The sequence below is a fragment of the Vulpes vulpes genome, chromosome 8 (assembly GCF_048418805.1).
Source record: "Vulpes vulpes isolate BD-2025 chromosome 8, VulVul3, whole genome shotgun sequence".
NCBI lineage: Eukaryota > Metazoa > Chordata > Mammalia > Carnivora > Canidae > Vulpes > Vulpes vulpes.
The window spans coordinates 48,605,551-48,628,211 of record NC_132787.1 but is presented as its reverse complement, the minus strand read 5'-3'; the positions used below and the strand labels follow the sequence as shown (position 1 = coordinate 48,628,211).

Below are 22,661 nucleotides of genomic sequence, written 5' to 3'. Positions count from 1 at the left end.
AAAGCTTCAGCAAGGCTGGCAAAGGGAACAGGAGCTTCAACAATTGCTCGAAAAATAAGCTACATCCCCAGTCACCCTATTGGCTGATGGTTCTTACTTCCAAGGTATGATAATGCTGGGTCCCCTGGCAGCTCTGGGGCTTGGGTACCCTGAGGTCAGATGGCATGAAGAACCCGGCTGCCCCTGCAACTGCTGTTCTTTGACAGCCCTGCAGATTTTTGCTCTGGGTGGTTGCCGGCCAGGGGTCCAAATAGGAGTTCTTCTGCTTGCTTTCTTCCCGTCCTGTGAGACTGGGGCGAACCCTCCCTTGACACTGTGCTTACTGACAGCTCAATCCACAAACCTGGCTTACTAAGCACCTTGCTCTTCCTTTGGTACTGTAGGTGATACAAAAGAGGATGGTGTGTCCCCACCCCTCAAACTGCTTGTCATCTAGTTGAGGAGAGAAGTCTAGCACAAGGACTGGGGCTATGTGCTGAGTATGCACAAACAGGGATTTGGAGAAGAGAGAGCTCTGGGTGAGCAAGCAGTCAACCAGTCAACTCGCTTTCCTTAAGTAGGTACAACAATTTACAAAGTATACAAAAACTAACCTCATTTTCGCATTTTAACTCTTTTAAAAAATTTTTTAAAAATTTTATTTGAGAGAGATTGAGAGAGAGAGAGAGAGAGAGAGAGGGAGGGAGAGAGAGATCACAGAGAGAGAGAGGGGGAAGGAGAAGCAAACTCACTGCTGAGTGGAGATCCCGATGCAGGACTTGACCCCAGGACCCCGAGATCATGACTTGAACTAAGGGCAGATGCTTAATCGACTGATCCACCCAGGCACCCCTGGCATTTTAAGTTTATGCCATCAATCATTATTTCACCATATGAAAGGTGGGGCCAATCGCAGCTGAGAAAATTTAAGCTATGAAGTGACTTGAACACCACTCTTCTGGCTTTGGGTTCTCTACTCCTCTCATTACACTCTGTCAAGGATTTAGAGGTGGGGGAGAAGGCTCAAGGTAAATAGAATCTAGCTTAGTGAAGAGTAAAGGAAATGAAAATTCAAGGAGGAGAAATAATGCGAGCAGGAAGTACGCTTGGCACGTAGCAGAGGCTTTAGGGTGTCACATGAATGAATAAACATACAAATGAATTCAAGAATGCCCCACAAGTGGGGACAGCGAGGCGATGGAGAGGGGAGCAGCAAAGTCAGTTGTCATGGCCAAGTGGAAATCTATTGCTGCAATGCCAGGACTAGAGAAAGTTTCACTAGGGTGCAACATGTGTGCGGGTGGCAGGACAGTGAGGGAGCAGGGAGGGTGAGCTGGTGTGGGGTGGTTAGGTCATGGACAGAGGGCTGGGGGTCAGGCAGAGGAGTTTGGCTTGATGTGAGAGGCCCAGAGAAAGCCACTGCATTCTGGAAGAAGGGCATCTCCCCTGGAGGCAGGAGAGCTGTGCTCTGTATATTCCACGCCCAGCAGCACAGCCCACCCAAGCGTGCAGCAGCACGGAGGGCAGAGTCCCTCACCGAATTACAAGATGATGGCCTGGGCCCAGGTCTGTAGCTTCTGGACCTTGGGCAGTTCTAACAACTGCTCCAAACTTCAGCTTCTCTGCTCCTTCAGAGCTCAGCTGACACATTACTTCCCTGATATTCTGATTAAGTCAGGCCTTCTGTCACAGATTTTCGGGGCAACCTCTATTTGTCCCTTGTGGCACCTGTCACCACTCTAATTAGTTGTCTAATGTCTGTGGGTCCAGGACAGGGGCTGTGCCTGTCGTGTTCAGTGTTGAATCCCTAGCTCCGAGCATGGAACTGGGAATGGTTCTGAAGAAATACTGGCTTAATGAATGAATGGATTTGTCAGATGGGGGTAGTAACATTAACTCGCAGAGCAATTAGGGGGGTCAGAGGTTGTCTAATAAATTCTTTGTAAAGCAGGAGATAAACGGGAGAGATGATTGTCATTTGGGACCTGGATAAAGATCATGCTGTGAGTCAGGGGCAGGGGTGGGGACAGGGGTGAGGCTCAGTGCCAGCCATCCAGGGTGATGTCGGGGAGAGGGGTACAGAATGCCAGGGATATTTGGAAGAGAGAGTGACAAAGCTCAGGGCTCTGCTCTCCAGACATAGAATGAAGGAGAGGAAAGAACTCTTGAAGTTTCCAGCCAGAAAGATTCAGGGAATGAAAACTGTCCCTTAAGGCAATGGCGAGGCAAGCCAGGCAAGGCCCCCCCCACCGCACTTTCTCTAGGGCCCTGTTGGCTTCCTGCAGCACCTCTCCAGAGTTTTGTCCGTCCTCCCTTCCTGCCCTATCTCTGGTTCTTTATAATTGGGTGTTTCTGTGTCTCCATTCACAGTTTTAGTCTTTGGCTCCTCCCTGCCTCTGACCCCAGCCAGCACCTTCTCTTCTTGATTTTTCTTCCTCTGCCTTTAGATCCCTTTGGCTCTCCCTGTCTTCACTGCTATTCTCTACTTACTTACTTTCTCCACCATCCTGGATGCTATCTGGGACCTTCCAGGTGGGTCAAGAGTGACATTGTGGATTTCTCAGATTTCTTGTGGTTGCTCCCTCAGCCTGTCCAGCCACCTGATTCAGTCTCCCCTCAGTTCTTCCTGCCTGAATTCCGAGAGGAGGCAGGCACCTGCTGATGGGTGAAACAGGCCCCAGCACGGACAAGCTTTTGGTCTCTTTTGTATCCTTTTCAAAGTTTTCCCTTTCCACATGGAGCAAGCCCAAGGATCTCCCACCCCTGAGACTCAGCCCGTCCCTCCTCCCCTTAGAATGCCCTGTGTCCCCTTATCTGCTCTTGCCTCCCTCCTTCCTCCTAACCTGATAATGAGGCAAATATCTCACTTTCTCTTTGTGCCTTCATTTAACGCCCTGTACATTTGTCCTCATATCAGAATGCCTGTCTAGAGAACTGTCAGGAGACTTGGCCCCGGCTGGTGTCACCCTCTGTCGGTCCAACCCAGTGTCATACAAAAGTAGGCTCCTCATAAACACTTTTTTCCCCTTTAGGATTAAGAATCTCTCTCTCTTTTTTATTTTTTTTATTGGACTTCAATTTGCCAACATATAGCATAACACCCAGTGCTCATCCCGCCAAGCGCCCCCCCTCAGTGCCCATCACCCAGTCACCCCAACCCCCTGCTCACCTTCCCTTCCACTACCTCTTGTTCATTTCCTGGAGTTAGGTGTCTCTCATGTTTTGTCAACCTCACTGATATTTTCACTCATTTTCTCTCCTTTCCCTTTATTCTCTTTCACTAATTTTTATATTCCCCAAATTAGTGAGACCATATAATGTTTGTCCTTCTCTGATTGACTTATTTCACTCAGCATAATACCCTCCAGTTCCATCCACATCGAAGCAAATGGTGGGTATTTGTCGTTTCTAATGGCTGAGGAATATTCCATTGGATACATAGACCACATCTCCTTTATCCATTCATCTTTCGGTGGACACTGAGGCTCCTTCCACATTTTGGCTATTGTGGACATTGCTGCTATAAACATCGGGGTGCAGGTGTCCCGGCGTTTCACTGCATCTGTATCTTTGGGGTAAATCCCCAGCAGTGCAAACACTTTTTTCATGATGTTGCTGATGTGGGTGATAAGTAAGATGAGTCCTGGCAATGTTTCCGGAACCATGCCTGGCACATAATAGGTATTCAATAACCATTAGTAGATTCTTAATCTGAATGATAATGTTAATTGCTTCTCTAGACTCCTTTTGTGAATACAAATAATGGAAACAGACTCAGAGGAGCTTAAGGTAGAAGGAGACTGGTTCTTTTTTTTTTTTTTTTAAAGTTTTTATTTATTTATTAATGAGAGACAGAGACAGAGAGAGAGAGAGAGGCAGAGACACAGGCAGAGGGAGAAGCAGGCTCCACGCAGGGAGCCTGACGTGGGACTCGATCCTGGGTCTCTAGGCCCTGGGCTGAAGGCAGCGCTAAACCTCTGAGCCACCTGGGCTGCCCAGGAGACTGGTTCTACGGGGTGTAGATGATCCTAGACCCTTGCAAGGGTGAGACATGTACCTGGGCTTCATTGGAGCCAAGGAGGCAGGAGCTGAAGAACTGTGAAGGTCATCCATCTAGATGGTCTCATCTCTCCCTGGGGCCACTATTCTGTTCTCCTTCCCTGAGATGAGTTTCCTCTGCCCTTCTGCACACATGGCAGGATAGGGCCACCCTGTCTTGGCATTAGTCATCTCTTTAAGCTCCAGGGCCACCAACCTGTGGTCCAGTCCTTCATGCTCGTGTTTGTAGAAGAGGAATGTGATCATCCCAGTGAGGTTAAGCCCCCCTGGCCCCTTGGCTGTGGACGGAAGCAGGATCACATTCCACAAACAGGCACAGAAATGCTTCCCTCCAGAGTGACAGGAGCGCTTCTCAAAGGGATGGTATGTGTTGGTGAGGGGTGATGGTGGTGATGGAGATAGGGCCCAAACATCTCTTGCACGAAAGAGAGAAAGAATGAAGTCAGATCTGATATACCCATGTCTATCAACCTGAGCTCTCACAGCCAACTACCTCGGACTTGTGTGTCTCAGTTGGGGGCCACTCCATGAAGCTGAGCCCCCAAATCGTTGCCGGATGTGGCTCATCCAAAGTGAGAAAGGCAGCACCAGAGCACACCTGGATGCTTCACTCCGGAGGACTTTTAGGTCCAGGTCTGCTGTGTCTGCCCTCATTTCCTGTCTACTCCCAGGAAGGGAGATTTATAATCCTAGCCAAGCCTGAGTGGCAGCCCCTTCACAGAAGCTGATTACACAGGCTAAAGCTCTTCAGCTCCTGGAGAAGATAAAGAGCGGCATCGTCCCACCCTGGCTGTGGCGATGGATGAGTTTGACCTTCTGCAAATGATTACTTTGGTTCAGATAAGGAGCCCAAGTGGCTGGCAGACCAGCAGATTCCTATAATCTCTTTCCTAAGATTTGAGCTTAAACAACTTCAATCACCCTCTGCATCACCCCCCACCTCTTGCAATATCTACTTTGTGATCTCCTCTGAGAAGAGACAAATGTTTGGGCTTCTTGGCAGGTTCTGGATGCTGTGGAAGCACTGGATGCTGGGAAAAAGCAAAGTCCACCTAGCAATGGAGTTTTGTGGTTAAGAATTCAGGCCTAGGGGATCCCTGAGTGGCTCAGCAGTTTAGTGCCTGCCTTCCGCCCAGGGCATAATCCTGGAGTCCCAGGATCAAGTCCTGCATCGGGCTCCCTGTATGGAGGCTGCTTCTCCCTCTGTCTGTGTCTCTGCCTCTCTCTCTCTCTCATGAATAAATAAATAAAATCTTTAAAAAAAAAAAAAAAAGAATTCAGGCCTGGCAGAGACAGAGCAGGGTTGGCATCCTGGTTGGTTGCCCAATTGTTAGTAGAGTATTTTCATGATTATCTTTTAAATTTATATTTAAAAAAGTCACGGGCAATCTAAGAACCATGTGGATCTCTTTACATTTATTTCATAGTCTAGTTTTTTTTTTTAAAAAAACATTTTATTTATTTATTCATGAAAGACACACAGAGAGAGGAAGAGACACAGGCAGAGGGGGAAGCAGGCTCTATGCAGGGAGCCTTATGTGGGACTTGATCCCAGGACCGCAGGATCACGCCGAGCTGAAAGCAGATGCTCAACCACTGAGCCATCCAGGTGCCTCTGGTTTTGTTTTTCTTCTGAATTATATTTTGAGGGAATGTCATAATCTTTTCAGAGGCTTGGGCCTTTAAATTCTGGATCCTTCATTTATTAAATGTTACCTGCATCAAATAAGTAAATAGACTACTTGTATATCAATCCCATGGGGTTATTTCTGAGGATAAAATAGAATAATCCATGTGAGCCCCTAGCCCAGCTCCTGGAACATAATAAGCACCCTTTAAATTGTAGCTATTGTATGATATATATGTATGTATTTACATATATATGTGTATATATCATGTAATATATATATATATCCAACAGCAACGACATGGGTGGAGCTAGAGAGTACAATGCTAAGTGAAATAAGTCAGTCACAGAAAGACAAATACCATATGATTTCACTCATATGTGGAACTTAAGAAACAAATACCATATGATTTCACTCAAATGTGGAACTTAAGAAACAAAACAAATGAACAAAGGGAAAAGAGAGAGAGAGAGAGGTAAACCATAGAACAGACTTAACCATTGAGAACAAGCTGATGGTTATCAGGAGTGAGGTGGGTGGAGGGTAGGTGAGATAGGCCATGAAGATTAAAGAGGGCACTTGTGATGAGCACCAGGTGACGTATGGAAGTATGGAATCACCATACTGTACTCCTGAAACTAATATAATACAGTATGTCAATTAACTGCAATTAAAATAAAAACTTAAAAACAAATACAAATAAATCGTGATTATTATCACTGTTTCATAAATTGACCATCAGCTCTGAGAAGAGAAGTGTTTTTAAAAACATGGGCTTGAAGTTGGCGGTATCCTGATGAGAATGACTGTGGGTGTGGCCAATGCGGGCCATGCCCCAGGCTCCTCCTGAAGAACTGTTGCTTGGTAGAGAGTACCAGACATTTGGGGGGGGGGGGGGAGTCAGGCTGGGGCAGTAGAAGCAGGGATGGGGGCCATCCTGCTTTTTATTTTCTTTATTGCTTTTTATTTATTACATATCCTGCTGAAGTATTTTCCCAATACTTCAACATCTAGAAAAGTATGCTGACAATCAAGCCCTAACATCTTATATCCCCCTTGGACTGAACCTTTCCTACTCAACTTCTCTCATCGTTTTAGGATTCAGATGGTACATGTCATTCCATCTATTCCCCTGTGGTCCTCTGGTCCTGGCTTGAGATTTAGGAATCTCTTTGTTGGAGTTGGAATTTCCTCCCTCATTCATCATCATTTGGTTCTTGTTTTACACTGTCAAGGAAGTTATTTCTCAAATCTACCCTAAGGACTGGGGTTCTCTGTGTGTCCCCTGAGATTATAGGGTATTGGAAAGCATTCTAGATTCTTTGCTACCTCTTGATAAGGGAATTGTTTGATTGACTGATTCATCCATCTATTTATTCATTCACTCATTCATTCATTCAGCTATTTTTGAGCATTTACAAGATCTGGGCTCTGTGCCAGGTAATGGGCATCTGGGCTTTCATGAGACACCTAATCTACCCTGACCCTTTGAGCAGCTGCCAGGAAAGGAGGTCTGGCACTGAAATCTTTCCTCCCTAGGTAGGAATGTTGGTGTTCCCGTTCCTCTTCATTCTTGTTCCTAAAGCCACTGGCTGACTCTCTAATTGAATAGTTTGCGCACAGAGTAAATTTTCTTAATATTTTCAGTGCCTGCCTGGCTTTTCCGGCAGAGGATAGTATCCGTTTGTGTGCTAATCGGCTTTCCAGGATCATCCACATTCTCCAGCTTCTCAAATGAAACTTGACCTGGACCCTCTTGGGTAAATAGGATCCTGGAATTTGCATAAATGATTAAATCTGGCCTTTTAAATTGGGCCAGGGTGCTTCCCTCTGGCTCTGTGCCCCCTCCTTGTGGGGAGTGGTGCTATGACCCAGGGAAGGGTCGGGTCTTTGCCCCCAGGCTGGTGGGAGCAGGCACAGGGTGGCCAGAAGTTAGCTGGTGTAGAGCTCTGACTTTAGAGCTCAGTCCCAGCTCTGCCATTATGAGCTATAAAGCCGGGGCGGGTTTCCAGAATTCATGCTCACTCATCTCATCCATAAGATGGGGCTTGTAGCTTTAAATTGTGTAAGAATGAAAGCAGGGAATGCGTAAAGCAATGAAAACGGTGTTTGAGCCAGAGGAAGAGAGCACTTGGTAAGTGAAAACAACAGCCACAGCAGTTGCTACTTTCGCGGAGGAGGAGGCAGGGGTGGCCTGGAAACTGCACCTAGGGTCTTGGGGTTTGTTGGCAGGTCCAGGAAGGTAGCCACCTCCCGCTGCAGGAAGGAAGGAAGGAAGGAAGGAAGGAAGGAAGGAAGGAAGGAAGGAAGGAAGGAAGGAAGGGAGGAGGGAAGGAAGGAAGGAAGGGAGGAGGGAAGGAAGGAAGGAAGGGAGGAGGGAGGGAGGGAGGGAGGGAGGGAGGGAAAGCTGCGTTTATTAAGACAGCCAGGGGGCTAGGTGTGTTCTGCGCTTTCTCACCTGACTTGCACACCTCCACGAGGCCTTAGGCATTGCAGTCTCCCCTGAGCCAGAAGGAGCCTGCCCTGGACCGGACCCTGTAGCTTGCTCCAGGGCCACACGGCCAGGAAGCAGGGGGCGGCAGTGACCAGCTGCTTATACACCAGCAGAAGAAACAAGAAGGGTAGCTACATTGGTGGCCTCTTTGGGTTTTGGCCCCACACACGTATCATCTGCCTCCACTGCCCAAGCTGTTAGTCCCCAAGTTTACAGGTAAGGACAAAAGGCTCTGGAAAGCAGAGGGCCTGGTGGATGGCAGGACAGGAGGTGGTTGGATCTGCCTGCTAGGCTGCAGCTCCCTCCTGAGTGGCTGGAATTGCCCTGCTCTGCTGCGCTTGGCCTCTGTGACCTTGGGCAGGTCACTTGACTCATGTACACTGCAGCTTCCTTTCCTGTACAAGACGACAGCCACCCTGCTGTCTCTTAGAGCTGCCGGGAGGTTCAAACGATGTAAAGGATGTGAGAGGTCTTTATAAACTGGAAAGCTCTAGACTTGGAGGGGTTATTACCCTCACTCCACAGAACCTCCCACATGCCGCCTTTCATCTGCCCCCCTGCCCCCACTGCCCCGTGCTGTCGCCTGGCTTCTGTGCTTCCCAAGCCTGCAGGATTGGCTTGCTGTCTCCTGGTACCAAAGGGGAAGGTCCTCCTACCCCTACAGTCCCAGCACCTCCCTTCAGGCTCCCAGAGCACCTGGGACGGCTGAGGCTTGAGCTGGACCCTGGGCTTGATGGGACGGGTCCAGCAGGTGTCTCCAGCCCTCAGGGGCCGTGCTCGAGCAGCCTCTGCCCTCTCTTGGGCCTGTGAACCCCTTCCCAGGCTGGGGATCTGCTGTGCTCCCCAGAGGTCCCCGTCCCCAGTAGACAACGGACTTCCATCTAGTAGCTTCCCCGCCTGAGGCTCTCAGACTTTCCATTTTCAATTGCTTTCAATTGAAGGCTCAGAGAAAACAATCTCCCACGGGTTAGAGACTCCTTTTAACTGGGTTCCAGCAGCCTCCTCTCTCAATCTCTCTCTCTCTTTCTCTCCTCTTGCCACCCTTGCCCTTCTTAATCTGAGAAATAGGCCTCTCCCCGGCTCGTCCTCAATGCGACCGCATCCAGTAGCTGGGGGTTCACTTAACCCTTCTTTTTTTTTTTTTAAATTGGAGTTCAATTTGCCAACATATAGCATAACATCCAGTGCTCATCCCATCAAGTGCCCCGCCCCCAGTGCCTGTCACCCAGTCACCCCCACTCCCCGCCCACCTCCCTTTCCACCACCCCTTGTTCGTTTCTCAGAGTTAGGGGTCTCTCATGTTCTGTCTTAATCCTTCTAATTGGACTGTCTCCCTTGGGACACCTGAGGACACAGCCGTGAAAGCCTGTCACCATGACCTTGTCCACCCTGTCATCCCTCAGATGGAACATGGAGAGCAGAGTGGTAGCGTTTACTCAGGGGCTCTTGGTGGGTCAGCCCCTTCCATCCCTGGGGGATCTCAGTGGGATGTGGTGGCAAGGGTAGGGAGGTGGAATAGCAGAGGTGATCAGATTTTTCTTGTTTGATAAGATCCCATTCACTGAGTGCAAGCCTCATTCCAAAGTGACCAAAGGGAGAAATGGGACACTTGGCCACACTCCTCTCGTTCTGGAATATTCTATGTATGATGACTATCTGGAGGCACAAGGCTGGGATAAAATGATCCTGGGAGTTTACCTTTCCCTGAAACTGTTTTGTGCTTGTCTGAGTCCAGTTTCTAAGCTGGGGAGAGGTTCCTAGGTACCTCGCAGGTTTTTGGCACTCGGGATACGTTAAACACCTGTTATTGTCAGCTGGAGCATAAAGCTGCATGACATTCCACTCTCCTACCTGCGCCCGTGATCAAAAAGATGAAGCAAATGAGATGTTCTTCCCCTTGCCCAGGGATGACCTCGTGGCCACGAGCAGTGTCATCGCCATCTCTCTAAAACGGATGGGAGACCAATGTTACTGGAGGAGTGAAGAGTTTGCTGTTCAGGCTCAGTTGCAAATGTGACAGTGAGACATTTCCAGAACGGAAGCCTTCTTTCCCGCTGCCTCCAGGGTGGGAGGCTGATTCCCTACCCAGGGTGGGGAAGGCAGAAGAAGTTTCCTTCAGCTTTTTGAAAAAAATGATCGGGCCCTGCCATGGCCCCTGCTCCTCCAGACCACGAGTGGGTCAGTGGGGCGAGCACAGAGGAAGCTCCCGCCTGTCCTGGGGCTGTACGGGCACAGCCTGCTGCAGGACCTCATTCCAGTTGGCTCATTATTTATACGTAAAGCGGAGAGCTTTGGGGGATGGGACTGTTGGTGGCAGGTTTGCCTCTCCCCTTGTCTCCAGTAACTGAGGGCTGGGTATACACTTGCCTCCCCTACATCGTGAGATAAAAGCCCCGCAGTTGGGAAACGAACTAGGGGTGGTGGAAGGGGAGGAGGGCAGGTGTTGGAGGGGAATGGGTGACGGGCACTGAGGTGGACACTTGACGGGATGAGCACTGGGTGTTTTTCTGTATGTTGGTAAATTGAACACCAATAAAAATTAATTAAAAAAAAAAAAAAAGCCCCGCAGTTAAGGAGGATGGTCTGGTGAGTATGCCCTACCTCAGCCTCCTTTATCCCTGAGCACATATTTTGTCCCCCCTCCCCACCCCCGCCCAACGAGGCCAGTGAAATATTCCAGCAGCCCCTACAGTCCTCTCCCTTAGGGAGTTCTGGCCTCCCTGCCTTCTTATACCTCCAGAGATGTTTTAATTCTCTTTATGGTCAGTGTCTCGGGGGCGGGGAGGGGGGCGCCTGGCCAACCCGCCCTTGATTCTGCTCAGACCACAGATTTCTCACCTGGCTGGGTCCGCTCAGGAATTCTAACCCCTGTATTGTAGACCCTGACTCCCGTCTTCCCTCCCGAGACTAGTGCCAACCTGTTTGTAGCCCTGGTTTGTTCTGACCCTCCTCTTCCATGCTCTGAACCCAAGAAGAGCCATCCTTGTCCTGCTCTCTTGGCCCTGGCCTCCCAGGTTCCCAGGAAGGTTTAAACTTTGTTGTCCTGTTCAGATTGCTCTTCTTCCTGCCACTGAGGACCCCGTGTAGCCAGGGTGCGCTGCGGGCCTTGATGGAGTGGGGCTGGGCGGGGCGGGGGTGGGGTGGGCGCTGGCTTCCCAAGGGCTGGTGCTCTGCTGCCCCCTGGGGGCGCGCACGCCACAGGCTAACCTGTGCGACCTGGAGTTTCCACATCCAGGGTAAACCAAAGGCCGGCTCTGCAGTCCACGTTATTCTTTACACACGTCCCTAGCCTCCCTCCACACCCCTCCCCCCTTCTCCTGCTGCTGCTTCTGAGCCCACAGATGTTTCCTCCAGCGCGAGCCCCTGCAGAAGCCAGGTGAGACAGTCGTGGCTCGCCTTCCAGCTCAGAGGTGGGGTCTACGGACACAAGGCTGGTGCCTTCCAACCTGCCAGATGCTTTTGTCTAGGGAGAAAGCAATCGTTGTAGATTTGCTCCAGGCTGGGCTCCGCTAGAACAAACACACATGTGCATATTAACACCCACATGCCAAAAATTCGATTTCGGCAAACAACCAGACCCTGCTAATTAAAATGTCTAATCCACTTAAATGAATGCAACAATTAACTAGCCAGACCGTAATTGTGTGATTTGAATACTCGTCCTTTTCATTCCCATCTAGCTGGCAGGAAGACTTATTTCCTGGGTGGGGTCCAAACCCCATGATCTTTGAAATGAATTTCATTTCTGGGCTTCCCTCTACAGAGCACCTCACCCCTCACACCTCACCTGTCACCTCACCTAGCGACGTTGGCCCCTACTGTCAGGAAGCTTGGGCCTAGTGGCTTACTTCTGTGTTAAACCCTGCTGATGGAGAGACATCTCGGGTCAGATTTATCCTTTCCCTGGAATGCTCCCTGTCTGCAAGTGCCTCTCCTGGAATTTCTGCTGGGGATGGGAAGATTTGGGGCTGTGATAGTCTCTGCAGTTTCCAGTTTCCCGTTAGCATCAGGGCCAGAGAGAAAAAGAGAGAGAGAATCAAAGAGACAAAAAGAGACTTGCGGCTGAGGCACAGGAAAAGAGAGAAGGACATCCTTTGCCCACACAATTTGAGGATACAAAAGATAAACATCAGAGACATATTGTGCCATCACCTGCATGTAGACCTAAGGGCTCCCACCTGCCATGTGTCCCTGGTCTGCTCTTCACTTCCTGACTCGCATCTTGAAACATTTATTGAGTGTGTACATGTAAGGCCCCTAGGTGGTCGCTGGAAAGAGATAAAACAGGAACATAAATAAGTGTAAATAAACAGAGGAGGTACCATGAGAGAGGTATGCGACACTGCAGCCGTGGCCCAGAATGGCCACCTGGAAGGGCATGGAGGGTTGTGGTGCAGACCTGGACGAAAGCAGGGGCGAGGGCACCTGAAGAGGTGTTTGTATAGTACGAGTGCTGTTTTTACTGCGATTCCGGGGACAGACCTAGATTTTTAGGGGCTTGAAGCCTTTAGTGATGGAAAGATTATTTAAGGAAAATAAAACAAAACAAAATCGTGAATAAGGAATTAGTCATAAAATCAAATATTTATTTCAAATAAGAAAATAGATCATAGTAAATTGTATATTTTAAAAGCTGACAATACTACAAACACCACAAGCCCCAGAAAAATAACGGAGTCAAAAAAATGGATTAGCTGCCTGGCATACCTCTTACAGTACTTTCTCCATACATTTTTTTTTTTTTTGGTTGCATAGTCTTTGATGCTCCTTCATATGACAACAGTTTTCAAGTGTGGTTTTTTAAAAGAGAGAATAAAGAGAGGATCCTGTCTTTCTTCTGACACAGAGGATCAAAATTTGTCATAAATGCTACTTGGGATTCATAACACGAGGCCACACACACACATGTGCTTGTTTCTGGGTTAATGCTACAGGTCAGTGCAACACAACTTTGGAATTGGGATAAATTCAGTGTGAGGAGCCACGGGCACATTTACCACACCTTGGCCATCTGGCTCTGCCCCCATGTCATGGCGCTGTGACTTGGTGCAGTGGCTGGAAAGCATACTCCCTGACTCTTTTCTAAGCAGTAACTTAATTAAACGTAAGACTGTGAACTAGTTAAATGTAACTAACCCAACTGAAAGCTTTTCTAGTTCAATACGGCCTGAGCTGGATGCCATGGCCACTCTGGCACCATTGCAGTGAAGGGCTGTGTAATGGAGGGAGGCTGGAATGGAAAGAGATAACGCGTTTGACATTTGAGTTAAAATATATTACTTTAGAAAGTTTCATCAAAACATAAGATCATGTAAATACATTGCCAGGGTCTCTCCTGGAGCCTCTAGGGGTCTAAGAAGTGAAGGGCCTTGATACATAAGGCTGCATTGTTTTATCATAAAGTTATCCCTGCTTAGATTACTAACTTATTTAGGAAAGTGATGGAAATTGCTAGAAATATTAATCGTTCCCTGCTTACCTGTCAGGGCTGAAGAGAGAAAGTGTTGCACAGTCATGAAGGGTACACATTTTGGAGTTGGTGGTTCTGGGTTCAAGTTCTGATCCTGCAGTTGAGGAGTTCTGTGACCTCGGGCAAACCACCTACAACCCAGCTTTCTCATTTGGAAAAAAGAGGTAAGAGTAGAATTGACATGCTGGATAAATGTGACAAGGCCTGTAAAGCATGGGATAGCCATTGGTCACCACTGGCTGGTTTTTATTTTTCAGAAGGAGGAGAGGTACCTTCTAGCTTCTGGGATGGCAGAGTGTGGGTGCATGGGAGAGTTCCCTTAAGGAGGGACATTTGAGTGGAGCCTTAAAGTTCTGGGACCAAAACATTTGAAACATTTGAAAACATTCCACATTACCCTGGAAACGTGTCCAGTTTGGCTGGAGTACAGGTGAGTTTTACAATGGGGGCTGAGAGGGGCCAGAGATGCTAGACTTTATTTCCCACAGTTTGACACGATCAGATCTATGATTCTGAAACACACTGCATGCGGAGAATGAGACCTGTGGAAATTGTTGAGACAGTCCAAGCAGGACGTGGAGGACTGAACCGGGTGGTGTTGGAGGTTTCTACGCGCAGATACACAGCTGCATGGACCCATGAACACACATCAAGCATAGCAGGCCCTGTGATGATGGCAGGGTGAGCCCAAACATCTCCGAATCATTTATCCTGCTCTCTGCTGGGGCTCAACAAAGAGGAGACCAGACTGGCAGGGCTGTTGCTGGTGCTAGATGGAAGCTGTGCCCTTTCAGGCATGCGCCACACCCTTGCATGACAGAAGCCTGCTCTCTGGGCCTGGAGGGTCACTGCTAGCGCTGGCTGCAGCTGGCTGACTTGTCTTCACATCTGAGTAGGCTCTTTCTGGGAGCTGGTGGGAGCTGCCAGTGAGCGCTGCCTTCCAGCAGGCTGATGGGCAGTGCAATTTATTTTATGCTGAAATGACATCCTGACAATAACACCTCTCGCAGAGGACAATTTGGTCTCTGTAATTGCTAGCCTGGAGGCAGGGAGAGAGGTCCCTCTCACCTCTCAACACCTGCCAGAGGAACACGGATAGCATCAATAGGTCCTTTTGGAAAAGGAGACTCAGAGCCCCCTCTCTTATCCACCAGCCTGGAGCCTCAACCAGCAATCTTGTGTGGTGGCTCTTCCATACAGGCAAGCAGTTAGGGGCCCAAGCATTAGCCAGCCCGGAAGTGGCATTTTGCCCAAATGTTTCTACCTCATTTGGATCTACCACTGTTCTGGAAGTCTTTGCCCATTGATTCAGAAGACTGTTGCAAACCCGATAAATCATTAATGGTCATTCTTACACATCCATTTGCAAGATCCAGAAAATGGAGGCACAGATTGCTTCAGATCAGGCAAAATGGAATTTATTTTTTTATTTTTTTTATTTATTTGATTTTTATTTTTTTATAATAAATTTATTATTTATTGGTGTTCAATTTACCAACATACAGAATAACACCCAGTACTCATCCCGTCAAGTGCCCCCCTCAGTGCCCGTCACCCAGTCACCCCCACCCCCTGCCCTCCTCCCCTTCCACCACCCCTAGTTCGTTTCCCAGAGTTAGGAGTCTTTGTTCTGTCTCCCTTTCTGATATTTCCCACACATTTCTTCTCCCTTCCCTTATATTCCCTTTCACTATTATTTATATTCCCCAAATGAATGAGAACATATAATGTTTGTCTTTCTCCGATTGACTTACTTCACTCAGCATAATACCCTCCAGTTCCATCCACGTTGAAGCAAATGGTGGGGATTTGTTCTTTCTAATGGCTGAGGAATATTCCATTGTATACATAAACCACATCTTCTTTATCCATTCATCTTTCGATGGGCACCGAGGCTCCTTCCACAGTTTGGCTATTGTGGACATTGCTGCTAGAAACATCGGGGTGCAGGTGTCCCGGCGTTTCATTGCATCTGTATATTTGGGGTAAATCCCCCAGTGCAATTGCTGGGTCGTAGGGCAGGTCTATTTTTAACTCTGAGGAATCTCCACACAGTTATCCAGAGTGGCTGTACCAGTTCACATTCCCACCTGTTGGTGCAGGAGGGCTCCCCTTTCTTCACATCCTCTTCAACATTTGTGGTTTCCTGCCTTGTTAATTTTCCCCATTCTCACTGGTGTGAGGTGGGATCTCATTGTAGTTTGGATTTGTATTTCCCTGATGGCAAGTGATGCAGAGCATTTTCTCATGTGCATGTTGGCCATGTCTATGTCTTCCTCTGTGAGATTTCTGTTGATGTCTTTTGCCCGTTTCATGATTGGATTGTTTGTTTCTTTGGTGTTGAGTTTAATAAGTTCTTTATAGATCTTGGAGACTAGCCCTTTATCTGATACGTCATTTGCAAATATCTTCTCCCATTCTGTAGGTTGTCTTTGAGTTTTGTTGACTGTATCCTTTGCTGTGCAAAACTTCTTATCTTGATGAAGTCCCAATAGTTCATTTTTGGTTTTGTTTCTTTTGCCTTCGTGGATGTATCTTGCAAGAAGTTACTGTGGCGGAGTTCCAAAGGGTGTTGCCTGTGTTCTCCTCTAGGATTTTGATGGAATCTTGTCTCCCATTTAGATCTTTCATCCACAAAATGGAATTTAGATTATAGATTACATTTCTCACAAGAAACCCGCCTCCTCTCATTTGCCTATATTTGTATCTTTATCTCAGTTGTCTGCCACCTAATATAGTTTTTGGCACATCGATTAGTATTAATTTGCTGACTGATTGCATTCTGAGATGAATGATAATTTGGACCAGGTAATTTAATTTCTATTATTTTATTATGGGAAGGAGGAGAGAAGGCTAGTATATGTCTTCATTCATCCCACAGATATTTACTGAGTGTTCACCGTGTTCTAGGCACCACACTATGTACAGGACATAGAACAGCAAACAGGCAACAGCTCCTGCCTCAAGGAGCTCCTTCCTTCCATGAAAGGAAGATATATAAGTACTTAACACACCACTTTGGGGGAAGTAACTTGTGCTATGGGAACACATTCTGTGAGCACTTAACCCAGACAAAGGGTGCAGGGTGTGGTGGTCAGGGAAGGCTTAGCAGAGATCTTGATGTCTCTCTCACTTGGGACCTGAGGGAAGTGTGGGAGTCAGTCAGTCAGGTGAACAGGTAGTAGAGAGATGCAGATGAGACAAGTCCATGGTCCAGGGCACTATGGAGCAGATGCTGGTCTAGAAGAAAAGTTGGCCACAGAGAAGAGGTAATTGTAATAGTGTGTAAATCTTGGGATTGGGAGAAAGGCAGTATTTAAGGAAGCTTTCATCACATAAGTGTTTCTGGAGCAAACAACTGAACTGACTCCAGGTAGCTCAAGATGAAGACCATCATGGTTTCTTACAGAATCAAAGGAAAACCTGTACAACCAGGGTGGTTCCAGGGTGCTCACTAGCAGAGCCTCCTCGATCTTGTTGGCATGACAATGAATGCCACAAGCTCCAAACCCCAGGTCTCCACGTGCTGCTCTTCAACTTCAGGGGAGGGAAACTCTGATTGGCCAGATTGGGTCAGGTGTCTCTACCTTTGGACCAATCAGGCATGGGCAGGGAAGGGGAGGATGGGTAGACATGGTCAATTTTACCTTGACCCTGCCGTGCCTACATTCAGTTCTGTGTTTTTTGTTTTGTTTTGTTTACTGCAAATAGGGATGGAGGACATTTCACTAAGAGAAGGTGCAGCAGCAAAGTAGGAAAGTTAGGAAGGTTTCCTAATGTATCCACTTTACTGGGATGGGAAAGGTCTGGTATTTATTTGCATGGGCCATGGGTTTCTTTTTTTCCACGCCTGCTATCTCCACTCATGAATGGATCTCACACAACCAGCTCTAGGACCTTTAGACTCTGGTATGTCCTTCAGTGTCTCTGACAAATTCGAGGAATCTGGAGTCCTGAGAATTTTCCAAGGCTATGACTTAAGGGCTTGGGGTAGGGGGGTCAGGGAGAGAAAGGTATTTTGGAAGTGTGGGGCCGTAGAGAAACTCTGTAGACAATTGGGGAGATGGGTTATAGAGAAATGTGCTACTTTCCTAAGTCTAATTTGGGTTTATCCAGGTGAATAATTTCTCAGGCAGCCAGGAGGAGCCACAGGTCCCATGAGACCAGGGCTGCTCAGAATTCAAGCTGTAGTTCTGACAGCTTCAACTTGGAATCAAGCTCAGTATTCGGGCCTATGAGATCCTTCACTTGCTTCACTCTCTCCTCTAGGTCCAGGGCAGGATTCCCAGAGGCTGAGAACATTGCTCTGCTGTGTCTTTGTAGACTCATGTAAGGGGCAGATGAGTATTTAGCCACTTACACCCTCTTTACCTGCTTACCAGGCAAATTGCTTAATATACCCTGGCCAGGGAGTAAGAAGGAGTCAGACTCTGAACAAACATCTTTGCTTGGAGAGGACTCCATCCAGCCCCTTCCTCCTGGTGTCCTGGGCTATGGACCAGTCTCATCTAATCTTCTTCTCACCTCTTCACCTGGCTAACTGCCTTACATCCCAAGAGCACTTGGCCAGTTGGGTGGGCAATTGTTCTCAGCCTCATAGACAACTGACCTATAAGGCTTCTCCAATATCTGTTAGTGCATCCTTTAATTTTATAGAAAAGGAAGTTGTGCCCAGAGAGGGGATGAGACTTGCCCAAGGTCAATCAGATATTATGTAACAGAACTGGGGCCAGAACTAAGACCTCTCAAAGCCATTTGAGCCATCACTTATGTTGCTTCTCAAACCTCACCCTTCTGAATGTGCTGAGACCCCAGAGCCAGATTTCCCTCTTGCTGTCAATTTCCCTAAGGGTCAGAATTGTTCTCAAGTCAGCTCCAGGGGTAAGGAATAACTCTTGAACTTACCTCTCTTCCATAAAGCATTTGTCCTTGGATAAGGACATCTTGGGTCCAAGAGTCAGACCCAGGCTTTGGTAAGAAAGGATCACTTGATCCAAGGACATGCATGCTTCTTAGAGATTTATCACCAATTTACAAAGCCCCTAGTTCCAGGCTCTGATTGGCCCTGAGAACAAGTATCCTGTTAGCAGAAGACCCCTCATCATCTCTAAACTACAGGAGAGAGCAAAAGGAAGTGAACTGGGTGACAGGGTGGTAGTGGTGGTGGGGGTGGTTAGATCACTTGTCAGCTTGTAGACTTTGTGCTCTGGACAATTTTATATGGACAGGGTGATGACAGCAGTGGTCCAGACCCCTAGAGATCTTCTAGTCATCCAGGGATGTTGTGATATATTCAAGGCCAGAAGTTTTGCCTGCCTATCAGAGCCAACAGCCCTTTCAGATGAGAGAAGATGTGAGCTGATCAACTTTTTCCCTTTTCTTTCAGGTAGAGTTTCTTCAGGACTTGAAATGCCAATGTCACAGCTCAAGAAATAATGATTTTATTACTTCTTTGGAGAGTGGTATGATATTTTTCTCTTTTTTTTGGTAGAGGGGGAAGGAGGAATGATCAAAAGGAGAGAGAAAAGACTTTTGGAACTATTTTAGAATAAAAATCTTAAAAAAAAAAAAAAGGGATGCCTGGGTGGCTTAGCGGGTTTAGCACCTGCCTTCGGCCCAGGGCGTGATCTTGGAGTCCTAGAATCGAGTCCCATGTCGGGAGCCTGCTTCTCCCTCTGCCTGTGTCTCTGCGCCTCTCTCTCTCTCTGTGTGTGTTTCTTATGAATAAATAAATGAAAACCTTTTTTAAAAAAAGAAACTATTTTAGTTGGTGCATTTTGTGTGTGTGTGCATGCATGTGCACATGTATGTGTCTGTGTGTGGCCATGTGTGTGTGCTTACTCGAAGGCAGGCTCAGGATGAACAGCAACCTTCAATATCCAGAGTTATACCTTGTTTAATCCTCACTGGTAGATTCTGGGTATTTGGTAAATAGAGCATCTCTCAGGCATGGTGTTAAGCCCCACTTGAGGGCCAAACTGGGTATCTCTTTACTGTAGTAACAAATATGACAATGATTTACTAGAGGGAAAAATGACAAAATCCAATCCTTCCTGAAAAAGATTATAGCTCACAGTTACTGGGCAAGTACTCAATGGTACGCATTCTTATAAGCCCTACACACACTAAGGATGCACTCATTTAATCCTTCTATTGATTCTGGGTAGGTAATTTTGTTTTCTTCATTGTATGAATCATGAAGAAACCAAGGCACTGAGGGGTTAGGTAACTTGTCCAAGTCACACTGCTGGCAAGAGGTGGAACCAGGAATTAAACTCTGCTGTTTGGTTCCAGGTCCTTCCTACCTCTTAGCTGTCATATGATATTACTACTACTACTACTACTACTACTACTACTACTACTACTACTACTTTTCTTTCTCGTTCTTCTTTTCTTTCTTCTTTTTTTGATACTTCTTCTTAAGACCCATGTCTGAATAATTGTTTTGATACTTACTGCTATAGAATCTGAAATCTGTGCGGTTAACTCAGTATCTATTTGGGGATGACTGTCAGGGAGAAGACTGCCCTAGATACATCCTCAAACCACCACCCAACTATGCTGTTTCTAGGAGATTTGACCACTACTACTGGCCACCCACTTGCCTCCCCCAAAGTCTATAAAATACAGGTCATTCTCACTTGCAGATAGGTCATGACTAATTCAGTGCTAGTTTCCCTCCACACCAGTCCACACTGTGCAGTGGGCCTGGCAAAGCTGAACAGTCTCCGGTGATGGGGACCTTACTGTCTCACATAGCAGCTCTTTGCATCTTTGGATAATTGTGATCCAATTGTGTGTTGAGGATGGGGGCTGACATCTGCCTTCCTGAGGCTCCTGTTCGCTGGTGGAACACATCTGGGCCCTCAACCACAAGCAACCTTTTAAAAATTTGAAGAAAGCACTACCTATACCCAGAATCTTCTCTTTCCCACATGACACCTTCTCATTTTCTCCTATGACAGAGCTTCAGGACCAACCTAGCCTCTCAATAGCTTGTCCACATTCCTGTTAATGAATCACTGAGATGCGGCCTGGTAAGAACAAAGCATAGCAGGGTAGTCCCTCCCCTCCTTGCAGAGATTCAATTAAATAAGCTTCAGGTGAGAGTCACTTCATCCCAGGCTACTTAAAGGGCTTATGACTGATAATCTCAGGCATCAGAGGAAGTATTTGCAGTTTCACACTGGAATCATTTGAAGATCCTTAAAAAAATACTAGAAACTCTTATTTAATTGGTCTGATAATGCTGCTTAGGTATTAGGATTTTTAAAAGTCTCCAGGTATTCTAGCGTATGGCCAAGATCGAAAACCTGGTCTTACTAAGGCCATGCTGGAATGTAATTTTTATGAGAACAAGGACTTGGTCTCTCTGGTTTCCTGCTATGTTCCCAGCAACAACAAAGGTGTCTGGCACATAGAAGATCTTGTTCAGGAAGCATTTGTTGATGAATGAGTGAATCCTTTGCACGTTGCTGAATGTTTGCTTATCATTTCATCAAATGTCCCCGATAAAGTGACGATTGAAGGGCATTGAGAGAACTATCTCTGCCTTGGACAGTGAGGGATGGAGTTCGCTGTGTCTGGTTCCCAGCCAACACGCAGTTAAAATTGTATAAGTAGGACAGAACAAAACTTGCTGGCACATGGAAAGGGCTCTTGGGTCAGTGAGCTCTTGTGAAGGAGGCTGGGTTGAGAATATGGTGAGAACTCAGTGTTTAATTAACATGGCTCTAGAGGGATCTGGAGCAGGATTTAATGGAGACTAATATTACCCGTAGACTGGGGAAAGCATCAGCTCAGATCAAAGGGAGCATCTGGAGACATGGAATAAGGCCTTACTGAGAAGAAGTAGGCAAAAGATCTTGTTTCACTGGCTGGGGATTTTGTGAAGCATTTGAGACAACTGAACTCTGAAAGACACGGCGAGTGCCTGCTGTCAGGCTGCCACTGTGCCCGAGGGTCTGGGGCTCTCCCTGCATGCAGGATGCTGCCTCCTTGGAGACATGAGGGAGCTCATCCCCATCCTCCCCTTCCAACTTATGTTCAGGGTGAGCATATGGAGGTTCCCAGGGGGAAGAACCCATGTAGAGGGAAGGACACTGAATACAAGGCTAAACTGAGAACATGAGTGTGATAGGGGCACTGAGTTCAGGAGTCATGGAGTAGGAAGAATCTGGTAAGGAGGAGCTTTCTGATGGGCAGGAATTGTGTGAATATTATAAAGAAAGGAAGGGATGTGTATAGATAGAGAGGACTTGAATGTGTGTTTAAGGTGGGCAAGATGGAAGGTTCAGAGCTTTCTTTTGGTAACAGGGAGGTAAACTGATAAAGTGTACCTTATCTCATTTAATCCTCACAATTCCCCTAAAAGGTAGAGAGTTTCAACCCTACTTTATAGATGAGGATGCTGAGTCTCACAGAGAATAAGTGACTTGCCAATAGTCACCAAACCGAGTAAGTAGAGACTTGGATTGCCTGTCTCTGAAGCTTGAGTTTGCAGAGGAAAAACATAGATGGATGGAGAGGGCTCAAAATTCAAATCTCAATGTTTAAAGAAGCTAGTTTATATTGATATAAGTAATATAGTATAATTGATGTAATATGAGTAATATCTTCCTTCTAATTTCCCAATCTATGTAGAAAAAAACAGACTATCAGGAGGCTGTGAATTATATGCAGGTATGAATCACCTTCTAAGTTCTTGCCTTCCAGGCTCCCTTAAGATGGGACACTCCTCTCAACAGTTAGGACAAATCCTCCCAAAGGTGAAGGACTGGGACAGAGCTTCCAGGGTATTAGTATCCCAGTCCCCTTCTTCTCCTTCCATCTGGAATGTGAAGCATTATAGGCAATTATTATAGTAGAGAGAGCCCAGGTCCAGGAGACATGACATCTAAACTCAAGGCTCGCCTCTGCCATTGTCTCTGCTGCACTTTTCCCTCTCTTTTCTGGTTGAGGGAGTCCCTCTTTCCTGTAGGGTACTCATACTAAGTGGCTTTTATGGAGCTGTGCCATGGCCATTGTCTGT

At 47.1% G+C, this 22,661-nt stretch overlaps 1 long non-coding RNA gene across 1 annotated transcript; it reads left to right on the top strand.

Annotated features, from left to right (window-relative positions):
- The first annotated feature begins 7,678 nt into the window (after positions 1 to 7,678).
- On the top strand, positions 7,679 to 19,337 carry LOC140599939 (uncharacterized). The gene is made up of 4 exons (XR_012003019.1): positions 7,679 to 7,800; positions 13,647 to 13,794; positions 13,888 to 14,060; positions 19,017 to 19,337. It is a non-coding gene; the product is annotated as an uncharacterized lncRNA (long non-coding RNA).
- Positions 19,338 to 22,661: the final 3,324 nt, after the last annotated feature.